The sequence below is a fragment of the Thunnus albacares genome, chromosome 19 (assembly GCF_914725855.1).
Source record: "Thunnus albacares chromosome 19, fThuAlb1.1, whole genome shotgun sequence".
Taxonomy (NCBI): domain Eukaryota; kingdom Metazoa; phylum Chordata; class Actinopteri; order Scombriformes; family Scombridae; genus Thunnus; species Thunnus albacares.
The window spans coordinates 24,693,503-24,708,405 of NC_058124.1; the positions used below are offsets into that span (position 1 = coordinate 24,693,503).

General features: G+C 39.7%; 1 protein-coding gene across 2 annotated transcripts in view; it reads right to left on the bottom strand.

The window, feature by feature from the left end:
- The window catches only part of LOC122970447 (gamma-enolase), a 31,135-nt gene extending 24,474 nt beyond the window's left edge, over positions 1 to 6,661 (bottom strand). Inside the window, exon 1 of one of the 2 annotated variants that reach the window (XM_044336595.1) lies at positions 6,570 to 6,661. The gene's annotated coding sequence lies outside the window, so the exon portion shown is untranslated. Of the gene's footprint in view, positions 1 to 1,088; positions 1,111 to 6,569 lie in introns of those variants that run through there. The other variant, XM_044336596.1, reaches the window with a different exon arrangement.
- Positions 6,662 to 14,903: the final 8,242 nt, after the last annotated feature.

Sequence of the window (14,903 nt, forward strand, 5' to 3'; positions counted from 1 at the left end):
GCTGTAGCGCCTCATTAGCAACTGGAGCATCAGATGGAGTTGGATTAGCATTACCTATAAGAAGCTGTACTTTTGATGATCATCTTTTTCTGTTTCATTTATCCTAATAAAATACTGTTGCACATCAATATTATGGAACTATTTTTGAACCGTGGGACAAACAACAGTCATACAACGCCTCATCGTTTGCTGGGTCAGGACACAGCCCTCTTTAAAAAGTATTGCTTTATATTTCTTCTCCTCTGGTGAACAACCATTCATTTGTAAAAACTGCTTGTGCTGTTTATTCAACAACAGATTTTATTACTTTTTTTAATATGCTGCTATCCTTAAATTCCCTTTAAACACTGTATGATCCTTATTAAGTCAATGTACAGTGGCCTTTTATAAATATCTTAAACTGGTGTAGTTGTCTTATGCAAGATGTTGTTCCTTATGTAATCTTTCTTCCTCTTTTTTTTTCTTTTCTTTCTGTCTCTTAGATGTTTGTGGCCACTGTAATCTAACTAACAACACAGATATATGCATATTTATGCATATTAAAACAGACTTCATACCATCTGAAACTAATGAAATTCTTTTTAAGGTTAGTAGTTTTTTTCGGGCAGCGTTCTTCTGTTGTCTCTGATTACCCTCTGGTGTGAAGAGACGACTTGACTCACAGCCTGACACCTGCTCTTTATATAAAACCTTCCTGAAGACGTTCATTGCTACACTTATCTTTCTTTTTTCTATTCCCCTGTCACTTCTTTCTCTGGGACATAAATGCCCTCGTGTGTTGCTTTTAACCTGCCGCGAAATGACATTACTCCTCTCGTCTTTTCTCCTGTCCTCTGACTTCTTTGCTCAGCACTTCTCTGTCATACGTGATCCCTCTCAGCAACTCGGGGAATATCTCCATCCATTTTCAAACGCAGCTCTGAACTTGTACTCCTCTCCATCGGTCGATTAAAACGCCAACGACCTACGAATTTATGCTTATTCAGTTCTTACACTCATTGTAACTCGCAGGGAACAAAAGCGTCAGCAAAAAATGTGTAAAATATAAATGGTGCTCAGCATAAGAAAGAGCAGAAACATCCACTCACACAGAGTCGAGGGGATTGATGCGTGGGTGATTTTCTCTCCTGGCCTCTACTAATTTTATGCTTTTTTCTCTCTTTGCTGTTTTGAAGCCCCACCCTGCAATACTGCAGAGTTTTTTAAACAGTTCCTCCTGAGGGGTGAAGCAGCACACTGCACCTGCCGACGCTTTCACGTCAGAAATTCTGCTTTATTTCTTGTTCCTGATCACATCCTCGAAGCATCAAACATTTTCACAGTGAATATTTTGATACATATTCGACCAATTAGACTTTAGACACCATGGATCAAAGTCTATAAACGCCACCTGGGCTTAAATATCTTCATGATACATTAAACCTTGTTTCAAACAGCCACACTAACAGCTCTTAGGCAATTTAGGTGCAGTGGTGCTTTGAATTAAATGCTATCATCAGCATAACACGCTGACAAACATGCAGATGTTTAAGAGGTATAATGTTTACCGTGTTCACTGTCGTAGTTTTGCATATTAGCTGAGGCTGACAGATATTGGAGAAATTGAAGGTTAGACTTGATGATTTATGCCTGAATAGAGACGTCCTGAAGTGCCTCAAATGCTGGAAACTGGAAACTCTGACTGTATTGAAGTGACTGAGAAAACTCGTTAATATTCTCTAGAAATACAAATTAATTTAAAGTTTGTGTTGGCGGTGAATGATGGTGCTAAATTAAAAGTCAGAAGATCAACAAAGTTATTACAGTTCATCCTGAGGGGAACATGAATGTCATGAATAGTTGTTGAGACATTTCACACAGAGAATTTCCTCTGAGGATCATAAATGTCTTTGCAAAATTCAATCCATCTACTGGCTGTTGAAATATTTCAGCATGGACCAAAGTGGTGGACCAACCGACAGGCAGACCCACATCGCCATATTGGCCCAAAGAAATTTGGGGTCTTCTAATATTTGAGGACAAGACGGAATGAACGGAGTACCACTGTAACACTACAGAGATTGTTGCAATACAGGTTGTTTGTAGCCTTAATGTTGCTAAGCTAGCGAGTGTCTTAAAGTGTTTGGTTAGCTCAGTTTAACGTGTTTTTCTGCCACAGAGGAAATTAATTCATGATGAGTGAAAACGAGTCCAAAGTCCTGATGTCTTTACTGCAGAAACAACTGAATCTGTCAAGATGCCAAGAATTACCACTGTCACAGATGATGTGGAGCTCAAAAAGACTGAAAAATGCTAACAGAAGAGACTGTGAGTAAGTGTCTGCAGGTGTTATAATCAGGTTCACCTTATATTCAGGCCAGTACTGTAAAAACGTAATGCTTGTTTTACTGAACTTCTGTCTTGTCTTGGCTCTATGTGTCCATTCCGCTCATAATGTCTTGTGTTCTCTTCCAAATGGCCTTGATCCGGTTTTATTGGGGGAGGACCAATAAAGAAGGGGGCAGAAATTTGGCTCGCTCTCTCTTCTTCGCTTCCCGGCCTTGGCAGCAGCTGTTGTTTTTGTGTGTTACTGTTATGCTTTAGCTTTTGTTTATTTGGTGGGTCCTGTAGTCCTGTTTTCGCAGCTTTATTTCTGTTAGAATTAGTTTAGTTTGTTAATGAATTGGTTTCCTGACTCTTTAATTATGTTTATGGGGCCTTCTTTGAAACAAGCTGTTTTAGAGGATCGTAACATTTCAACATAATGTTCCTCTAAAAAATACGCCTGTATGTGCCTTGAAGTGCAGTTCCTCTACTGGCCACTAGATGCTATCTCACAGAAAACTCCTAAATATTCTCTAGAAATACACATTGTTGATGACAAAAAATTTGGTAATAAAAAGCTAATTTTGCTTCTTCTAATGCTCATGTTGGTGGTTAAATATGAAGCACTACTCATGTCTTTCTGTGGCTCTGGAGGGAGTTTTCCAAAGCCTGAAAAAATAACCATAATGATGTCATTATTAGTTTAGACCATACACATTTTTAACAGATAGCCTGCATTACAAGCTGCAGGGGTAGAGTTTGAAACATTAACACAAGTATTTTGTGCAACTTTCATGCAATGGGGCAATAAACATCTTATTTATTTCCTCTTAATATTAAGATATTTGAATAATTAAGAAGATTTAAATGTATCTATTATACTCTACTCTATTCTAAAACCAAGAAAAACAAGATATTTGGATGTCAGTCTGTTATTCGTGACACCAGCAAAGTGTTTCTCAATATTAGCAGCACGAACTCATCTCATATCCGTAAACATATGTTCTTCCTTCCTGATCTGTCTTCACTTCAGTGAGTTTATCTCTATAGTTTACATCTCCATTCTCCTCTCCTCTAACTCTCTCTCTTTCTCCATCTCTGTATGTGTCTCTCGGCCCGGTGCTGTTTGTGCACGTTGCTGTGCATTACGTAAGCTGTACAGCAGCAGCAGCAGCAGCAGCAGCAGCAGCAGAGAGGGAGGACACCCATGAACGCACCACACCACACCTACCAGAGACTGCAGTGCTCAGCAGAAAAATATACCAGCACTCAAAAAAAAAAAAAAAAAAAAAAAAAACACGTGAGTGGGTGAGCCAGGGAAGGAGTAAATGAGAAAGAGAGGGATGAAGGCACGCAAGGAAGGAAGCAAGAGGAGAAAATATATCATTCTATGTATCTATATGTGGGGACAGAGGGGTGAGGGCAGAAATATACAGTAAATATTACAGCTTGATATCGGGATACTGATCAAATTCTTTAAGATTCAATGATATCAGATAAATACCAATATTGTATAAATATGAAAGTGCTTCTCAGAAATTGTTTTTATTCTGCAAATAAGCAAAACTTCTGTTTTCTTTTTAGTATAAAATTGCAGATTATAGGCTGAATTGTAAACACGTCTCACTGTTGTAAAAGTGTTGTGAAGGGAAAGTGACTGCTGGTTCTGGAAGTATTTCCCCCCCGTCCATAGAAACACGAGAGTCTCCTGGATAATTCACCTGTACCGAAGGTTTATTTTGAGGCCATGGATTTAATTTATTTCAACTTTTTTTCATGCTTTTTTTTTCTGTTGTTTTTGTATGCTGCAGTTACTATGAGCCTCAACCATGTTGCTATGGGGAAGTAGCCAATCAGATCTGTAGCAAATTCTGAACAGCAGCGTCGGTGAACATAACACTGCACCTCAGTGACTGAATTCATCCGACATGGACCCACAATCTGAAAGTAAACTAATGATAGAAAGAGCTGCGTTTGTTTTTAAAAGTAAATTATTAGCATTGCATCCAACATGGTACCACTTTCTTGTAAGACCCCTTTTAAAAAGAGCTTATAGGCTGTTAATCAATTAGATTCAATTAGTAAGAACAAATTTTCATGTTGCCAGGTTGTGAAAAATCCCATTGGCTGGTGTTTAACCTATGTATTTGGTAACTGTTATAAATGTTGGTAGTCCTAATAAATACTTTACATATTTTGGGGTATTTTATGACTTTATTGGACAGTTGAGAGATGACAGGAAACGAGAGGAGAGACGGGGAATGACATGCAACAAAGGTCCGCGGACTTGCAGTTATGTGGCATGCGTCTTTCTCACTTTCTAATAAGTTATCACATCTGCAGTTACAATTAGCTGTTTCTAAATGAATTTTGGTCCAGATCGTCTGCGGCCCTCTTCCAGAAGATAAGAGACCAAACAGTACAACTAGTCAAAAAGATTTGAAAACACTGAAAGTTCTTATTTATGGTTTATAGCTGTTCTATAAAGCATTTATTAGAGCACGTCAGTTACAACTTGGGTGCCAACTGTTTGTCGCCAACTCAAAACTACCATTCATGAACAGTTTAACATTTAACTAAGAAAAGGCAGAGACAGCATCATCAATGTTGGGATTTTAAGAATTTATATAATCACAGTTAAATGAGAAAAACAAATGTCATACCCAGTCCTACAAAATATACGTACTGAGAACAGGAGAGGAACAGGAGAATAAGATGTAGGGAGTGGCAATGGTGGATGGAGGGATAAGACACAGATTAAGAAAGATGCACATACAAGGAGAGAAAGATAGATTAAAATAAAAATATGGTGTATGGAAAGAGAAAGAGAGAGAGACATAGAGAATAGCCAGCAGGAAGCAGAGAGAGAGAGAGAGAGAGAGAGAGGGAGTGATGGAGGATGAAATGGAGAGTGAATGGAGTGAGAAGAGGAGAGAGCGAGAGAGATAAATAATTAAATGACCCTGTTTGGCTGGAGAAGAGAGGAGGAATGGAGGGATGGAAGAGGAAGAGGAGAAAGAGGAAGAGAGAGAGAGGGAGCAGAAGGCTGATCACGGCAGACACACACACACACACACACAGAGGAAGTGGAGCAGTCTCACACATATGTAACGCTAATAATGTGCTCACATTTACACACACACACACACACACACACACACACACACACACACATTTAGCTGCAGCTCGCAATTATCACAAGTACTCTCACACACACTTCACGTCCACCCACACGCCACACAGAGTGCCAAACAGGCAGATATCACACACATACACACACACATTCCTGGACACGACCATAATTGACTGCATCATCACACACACACACACACACACACACACTATTCCTGTAGCCAAGACAAATAAGCATGCACACACACTTAACAGCCATTTTATAGGAAATCAAAATCACATAAACACACACAGTAAAACGTAAAACTGAAGCATCTCTGTCTGACACACACACACACACACACACACACACATACAGTATATATACACCAAGGACTCGACCATGATTGACTGCATGATCTTCTCACACACACTACCGAGACACACAAAGACACACACACATACACACAAAAACATCGACCATCTAACACACACACACACTTGTTATACCAAGGACTCAACCATAATTGATTGCAAGATCGCACACACACATAACACTTCTGCTGCCAAAACACGCTTAAACACAAACACACACACACACACACACACAACTGTAAATTTCCAAGAAACTAGAGAACATAAATTACATGAAGCAAAATCACACAAACACACACACATATAATGCTTCTACTGTCACAACACACTTTAAAACACACACACACACACATATTATTCCTACAGCCAAGACACACATAAACACACACACGCACACGATTTGCGTCCTACTTTCACACACGTCCTTTTTCTAACAAATAAATAAAACATGCATGAAGCAAAATAACACAATAACACACACATATACATGCACACACAAACACACACACTTGACAGCCATTTTCCAAAGAATCACATAAAATGCATGAAGCAAAATCACACACACACACACACACACGGTAACACCTAAACCTAAAGCATCTCTCTCTCTCACACACACACACATATATTCTGTATCCTTTCAGCACTAAGCAGCAGCCAATCATACAAACATGAGATCCACAAAAAAAAAAAAAAAACAATAGATGAAAACAAAACAAAACACAAAAGATCTTGAGTGGCTGAGTGAAAAGAAGGAAGAGAGGATTTCCTGCCTTTACCTGCCGCCTGCGTGTGTGGGTGTGCTCTGCCTTTCACGGCGACCAAGAAAATACTGGAGAGGCAGAACGTGAGAGAGAGGGAGAGAGGGAGAGGAAAACAGGAGGGGAGGAGGGGGAAGAGGAGGAGGAGGAGGAGGAGGTGGAGGAAAGGGGGGGGGGGTGAGATGTGTGACAGAGGGGGGAGGGGAGATGACTCAGAGGAGGATGGAGAGAGGAAGAGGAGGAGAAGAGGAGGGTTAATTAAAAAGGAGGAGATGGACGGAGGGGTGGGATGAAGGGATAAGGATGGGGTGCGGAGCCTCGCCGCCAACAGAGGAGGTAAAAATAGATGAAGGGAGAACCGGCTCTCTCTCTCTCTCTCCTCTTTCTCTCTCTCTCTCTCTGTGTGTCTCCCTGTCTTTCTCTGGTGGTGCAGTGGGGTTCAGTCGATGTATATACAGTTACATAATCCATCCTGCTCCACCACACTCAGACATGATGATGCTCCTAGTGAGAGCGGCGCTGAAAACAATGCAGCAGCAGCAGAAATCCCTCTGAAAGCAAGAAAGAAAGAAGCACTTTATTAGGAACACCTTTGCAATCTAATGCAATCCAAAAAACAACAGCTCCACCATGAATTCTACTTTTATGAAGCTTATAGGCCTACATTTCAGGCCAGAAAGGTGATCATTCTGCTTTGTGTTTATTATTGAGGTCATAGTGGGTGGTGGTGGTGTGCTGGAATGCATTACTGAACGGTGTTCCTAATATTTCGTCCACCCGATACATAACATACATGAAGGGGGGGCAAGAAATAATAAAATTAAAACTGAAGCTTCATAAAAGTAGAATTTATGGCAGAGCTGTTGTATTGGATTGCATCATATTGCACAGGTGTTCCTAATAAAGTGCTCGGTCAGTGTATTATCTGTTGTTTTTGATTCGCTGTGCCACTTGGTTGGTGCCTTGATACTCAGCATGCTCTTGAGCAAAGCATTGTGCAACCCTGTGGCTGACAACCCAAAAATATGAAAGATGAAGATCGATGTCCATGAGTTAATGTGGGTGTTATCAATGTTTTTCATAATGACAATGTACGAGCTGTCAGTGTGTAATGTGTTGGTCGTGGCTCGTAGCTGGCTGATGAACCTACAGAGAATTATCAGTGACTCTGCAGCTCCCCTCAGCTCTACGGAGCTTTATAGTGAGTTTCAGCTCATTGTTTATCTGTCCGGCTGCAACTTTACTGTTTTGGTTCACTCTCATAGCACTCATAACATCGTTTTGGGCCGCAGCAGGCAGCTGTTTACAGAGGAAAAGCTCTAAAAATCTACTGTACACTACGTGCTCAGCTCCAAACGGCAAACAGACACATTTAGCTGTAGACTAGCTGGTGAGCATAGTGGAGCATTTGGCAGCTAAAGAGCCAGATATTTCCTTCAGGAGTTTGTAGAGAGCAAAAACAGAGCTAAAAGAGAGTGAATATTGGACTTGCCCCCCCCCCCCCCAGTCGACCCAGCATCACCGTGGTAACATTAGCCTTCCCCATCCTCAGCCTCACTCACCGCCTATGAGGCCATGTTATGTGCAGGGGAGAGTGGGGTAAGTTGACTCACCCCCTGTATCTGGGCAACTGTGCTCATGTTTTGTCATGTGGCCATAAATTCAGGAAGCACCCATCATTTCTATCTTGCTGTGATGAAGAGGAGCACATGAGAGAAGTGGTAAGTTTTTTTTTTTTTTTTTCAGAAAACTGTTTTTGCTTGTCAAAGTAAATTTTATGCAGGTATCTGCAGGTCAGGTATAATGACTTATGTCAAAGCAAATGTATCCAGGTCTAAAAATAAGTATTATACATTTTGGTGTTCTTTTAACATATAAAACCATGTGACTCACTTATCTAAAGATTAGCCGGATTCGCTAAGCTAGGCTGTTTTTTCCAAAATGGTGGCTATGGGGCCAAGTGAGCCAAAGGCTGTGGTGTAAATTAAACTTAAACTCAAATATTGCAGAAAAGCTATCATGCCAAGAACCTGTAAGAGAAAAACCAACAGGCACTCAACAGCCCTTGAAGAGAGAAGAGACAGAGAGAAGAGCAGCTAATGATGTCCAAAATGGAAAATCCATCAGATCAGTGGCAAAAAACAGAAATATTGACATGTCTTAAAAAGAAGAAGGTAAAGGAAGTAAAAAAGTAGGGTACAGTGGAACAGCAGAAGCAAAGAGGGTTTTCACAGAGGAGGTAGAAAAGGAGCTTTCACACCATATCAAGAAACTGGGTGACCAGTTCCATAGTCTTACTCCAAAGAGATGATGTGAACTGGCAGTGAAATTGGCAGAAAGAAATATTCCTGCCCCCAACAACTGGAAAGAGAGGAGTTTAGCAAGGAAGGTGTGCAGGAAATTACATGACTCAGTAGGTCAGTATAGATAACTTACAGCTTAAGACAGCACTTTGATAGAACGAGTTATAGCCTGCTTTTTCAGGTCAAGGTTGCTTCAAGAATTTTATAGCACACTGACATCTCTCCTGTCATATGCCTGAAGTGATATCTTTGGGAAGGGCTTCAGCCTTCAAGGTGGCTGGAGGAAGGAAAAAATGATGAGGCATCTTTCCCACTGAGTGATGGGTTGAAGAAGCTACCTGAACCTCTAAAGGCTGGAGGAACTGCAAAGATGGAGCAACAATTCATATTTCCCTGCAACCTTGATGAAGGGTTAGGTTTAAGGTTAGGGTTAGGGATTAGGGTTATGGTTATGGGTTAGGGTTAGGGTCAGGGGTTAGGGTTAGGGGTTAGGGTCAGGGGTTAGGGTTAGGGTCAGGGATTAGGGTTAGGGGTTAGGGTTGAGGGTTAGGGTCAGGGGTTAGGGTTATGGTTAGGGTTATGGGTTAGGGTTATGGGTTAGGGTTAGGGTCAGGGGTTAGGGTTATGGTTAGGGTTATGGTTAGGGTTATGGGTTAGGGGTTAGGGTTAGGGGTTAGGGTTATGGTTACGGTTATGGGTTAGGGTTAGGGTCAGGGGTCAAGTTGGGCCACAGGAACACCTTTTTTTTGAGAACTCATATTTTCAGGCCCCTTTATCATAGATGTATACAATTTCATTTGATAGTGGACATCCTAAAATGAAGGTAGATGTTTTCATTCTTCTTCTCTCATTTTGCCTTACCTAGAGGGCAACATACCCCACTCTCCCCTACATAATTGGTTTACATTAATTATCCTAATAACATTCTTACATTTAATACTATTTGTTAATATTAACATGCTACACCCAGCACCTTTAAAATAGCATAAAAACCATACAACACCAGATTTAGCGAAACTGTTGTCAATGTGCCTAAAGAATTCCTGCACATTCATCCTGTTTGGCAAATTCATGTTGTGATCATTTGTTCAGCGTCCTTTGTTCACTGCAGAATCATGCTGTGCTGCATCCTCGCTGCGCTAAAAACAGACTGGTGAAGTTTTGAATGTCTACTGGAGGGTGACAATAATACACATTGACAGGGCAACGGGGTGAAGCCAGTGTGTGTTTGCAGAGTGTGTGTCTACATGTCTTGGTGTGTGATAAAAATCTCTGCATGGGTGAGTATATTAGTGTTCCAGTTTCTGTATTTTCAAGCATGTATGTGTGTTTGTGTGCACAGGCAGGTGCATAAGTCCGCTCGTGTGCACGTTTCTGGGTGTGCATATGTGTGTGTGTGTAATTGTGTGAGTGTGTGAGATAATCTATAATTAAATTCCTGAGTTTAATGGGATTATCTTTGGGAGACAAGCAGCACAACGTCCTTGACATCCATCCCCCCGGTTAGCCACGGGTGAGCGACTGATAGAGACACATACAGAGAGAGGGAGAGGAAGAGGAAGGAGAAAGGAGAGAAACCAGGAGGAAGCAACAAAGCGAAAAAGGAGGAGAAAAAAAAAAGGAGCAGCGAGGAGATCAAAGTGCAATGAAATGCCTATGAAGTGAGAGAAAGAGAGAAGCCATCCGGAGGGAAAGGGTAATGTAGAAGTGCCTTGCATTGTAATTATCTCATTTTCTGCTGTGTTACCACTGAAGGTCGACTGGCCTTTCCCTCAACCAGCCCAACAACACGCCACTGCCGGCCAGACCAGCCAAAACAAACACTTTCATCCTTTATTAAAGAGATAATACAGGAGGACTTTGTTATTCTGCTTTTTTTTTTTTCTTATGTTTTCATTGATTTCTGGATTATTCTTTATTTGGATCCCCATCATCTTCCACAAAGTGTACACTAATCTTCCTGGAGTCTACACAAAAACAGCAACAATAAAGCAAACAGTAACATTCTCACTGCTGTCGCTGCTATGACACCTGAATTTCCCTCCGTGGATTAATAAGAGTTTATCTTATCTTATCATTGTTCAATAAAAGAAGAAAAAGCAAAACAGAAAGCCAAATATAAAGATCAAGAAGTTAAACAACTGGACTATTTAGCATTTATAAGCAATAATAAATGTTTTATAACACACTATTATACAGCTATGAGCAGATAAAATTACATTTCAAAGTGTTTATAAATGCAAAGTATTTGTCAACAATTATTAACTTCTCCTATATATGACGACATACTTGAAATTATTGCAACTGTTTTACTATATTGTCATTCATTATCTATTTATACAGCAGCCTCCATTTGCGGATGCCCACAGGAGGATTTATAGTGGTTGACAAGCACATTAATAAACACATGTATCTATTGGTAGGAACCAAGCAGTGAGGCAGTGAAAAAACAGAAGTTATAGATGGAAAAATGGGTTTTATTTACTCAAAAAACCTAGTTTATAAAATTTTTAAATGGTTTGGTCCCTCTGCCACTATGTGACTTTGTGTTCACTCAGTCAGTAAGTTCTATTAGATCCTCCAGAATATCCTCTGTAAAAGATTGTACCAGACCATTTCATCGCACTGCATTTAAGCAGTCAGCTTTCTCTGTGAAAGCCACAACTCAGTGGAACGTCCTACCCGATGATATGAAGAACTGTAGTTCTATCAATGCATTCAAGACCAGACTGAAACATGTACTAAAGACCATTGAGTTAAGTTTACATTATTTCTAATTGACATTGTGGGTGTATGTGATGTGCTGTGTGCAGCTTTGTATTTTGTATTTTGTATGGTGTGGGGTTTTTTTTTTGTTTTTTGTTTGTTTGGTTTTTTTTGCTTTTTACTGTTTGTTGTTGTGCTGTTGTATGCTTTTTGTTGGGGACTACAGATGCAAATTAGCTTCAAGCTAACTCTGGTGCAGTGCATCTTTAATGTTTCAAACTGCACACGGGACAGTGTATTTATTTCAATAAATAAATAAATCAATCAAAAAATGCAAAAACAAAAACATTACAAACCAGGAATATGATAACTACGCCTATAAAATAGGTAATATGTATATACATATACCCAATATAACAACAACTAAACGAGATGTTAACTGAACTAACACAATGACACATGAACATATATGGCCAAACTTGGCCAAACCAAATAAGATATAAGGGGGGTAGATAATATGGACACCAACTAAAACTAAACCCGAATCCCCCCCAACGTATGACATGACAGCATATGGTTCAGCTTGATGAGCTAATTCCAGCATTTAAGACCATCAACCTTCTGCTGCAGGTTTTGCTCCACCAGGAAAAGGACGACAACCATCAACCACAGACACTCAAGACAAAGAAACAAATGATTAATATAACAGAATATTGCATGTGTAACCTCAACAGTGTTAAAATGTGTGCACTCCATATTAAACAATGTAAGGTTAGAACTGAATAAACAGATTCCAAATCAAACAAACGGCGTGGTGTTAATTGTTCGGGTGTAGTCGACTGCAAATGAAATAAACCTGTGTAGGGAAGCAAACTAATGAGGTGGGACAACTGAATGAATATTATCATGAGTGAGTCTGGCCATTACATCTTTTTACAACTACAATATAGTGTGTTATAAACCATTTATTGACTGGTTACATACTGCTTATGAATGCTAAACAGGGGGACTTAAAATAAAGTGCTACCAATACAGTAAAAGTTACAAAACTGCAAAAACTGAAAGTAACATCTATGTAAGGTTCCTCAGTTTTAGTTTTAGTGCCTGAGTTGATGAACACGCTATCATTTCTAATGCTAAATATTCACTTCTTCTATTGTTTAACCCCAAAATAGAGGATGTTGAGATTAGTAGATGTTAAAGCTTTTCACATGACTTTTATCTTCTTCAGCAGACTAGATGACACGTTTAGCCGAATACACCGACAGCTGCATCTAAACATTAAACGTATCAGATGTGTTGGTGGTGAAACTCGTGCATTTAGAAACAAAACCGACTGTTAACAGCTGTTGTTGCACAGGAAATTATTTCCATTATGGTTAGTATAGGGACTGAAATCACATGAAAGGAAACATTTTTTAGTGTACAGACAGTGGATTACTTGGATTGCAACACACAAGTCCAATTATTTCTATACCATGTGCAGAAGAATGACTCAGAAAAGCCAAATCAAGTTGACAAGTGTGCTCTCAACAAGGTTCTTCTTCCTGGCAGAAAAGTTGGTCAAAGTAACTCACAGTATCATCTTTCCCCATCTGGGACCTCAAGTCTGTCTACGTTACTCTGTGATGTATTTGTTAAATGGTTTATTTAACCGGGACGGCGCACATTAATTAAACATTGCTGTAATTTGGACGGACGTTACGAATTCATTGTGTTCCCAATCAAACCTCAAAAAATGAAAAATGATTGTTTTTGCTTTCTTTTACCTGTTATCGAGTGGCGGTGTGTATCTTCAAAGATATTTTTGTGATCTGACAGGTGTCTTATGTCTGCCCAGAGTGATGAAATATTCAACAACATTTAGATCCAGCATTTCCACAGACTGCACCATCATTTTCAAAGAAGAACCAGACTATGTGCAAATATCGGATACAAATTACAAATTACATGATGTAACCGTGTGCAAACTGAAGATTGCATGATGCACACACAGAAAATACTACACATACATATAAACATACATCAATTCAACATAATATTAAGCCTCTGTGCAGCTGCTACTGTCCTACAATGAACTGTGAACCGTGTGTGTATGTGTGTTTGTGTTTACAAAGAGGGCACTGAGACACTATTAGCTTCAACATCATCTCCTCTGTCATCCGAAAGCCGAAACAGCAGGAGAAAAACAAAGACATGTCACCTGATAAGAAGCTAATCTCAAGCTGGAAAGCAGAGCTCCAGTTAATTAAACATCCGTGGAGATGCCTGAGAGTAAATGAGGAGGGACAGGATTCACAGAGGGCAGGGCTAATGGCGAATGAATGTCATGTAACTCGCTGCGATTGCCCTCTGGTTGTGGTAAAGCATCTAAAATTGGACTGTACTATAAGCAATGCAGCAGTGCTAAAAACAGGAACTGTCTGTACTTCATCTCCCTCTGGTGGTCACTGAGAAACCATCTTTCCATATTAAATACCTTTCAAAAGACACTGAGTCAGGAGGATTGTGGAGCTACTGAAGGGGTCTGTTTTTGTTTGCTCCTATAAGTTGATAATTGATATGATATGTAGACAACTAATTATTAACGTCAATAGCAGTTAAACTATGCTATTAACTACAAATATTTGGTTTAAAAAAAACTTAAGTGAACCAACGTCACACAGTACCTTTAAATGTTAAATGCAGCTGACCTGACCAGCCCTGATGCTGCCTTCATGGCCTGTTCGAAATATCTCATGTTGGGTTTTTCCACACAAAACTGGGAAAAACATTACTTTTTTTGTGCACGGGTGGCATTGTCATGTTGAAACAGGAAATGGCCTTCGAAAAACTGTCGCCACAAAGTTGGAAGCACACTATTGTCTAAAATGTCTTGGTATGCTGTTTAGGGCTGCAACTAACAATTATTTTCATTATCAATTAATCTGATGACGTTCCTCACGTCTTGTTTTGTCCCGACCGACAGTCCACAACCCAAAGATATTCAGTTTACTGTTATAGAGGACTTAAGAAACCAGAAAAATATTCACATCTGACAAACTGGAATCAGAGAACTTGGAAGTTTTCCTCTTAAAAACGGACTCAAAACAGTAAATCAACTATCAAAATAGTTGGTGATTATTTCAATAGTTGGCAACCAATTGATTAATTGACCAACTGTTTCAGCTCTAATGCAGTTGCTCACAGTGTGGTGGCTCATTCTTGACCTTGGGAACATCAGTACTTATATCTGAAATCAAATATTCCAAACTCAAGGTTCACTTATGTAAAATAGAGATAAAAGATGAAATATTTAAAGATCAAAATACAAATTAATATATAAATAAAGGAAGGTACAACT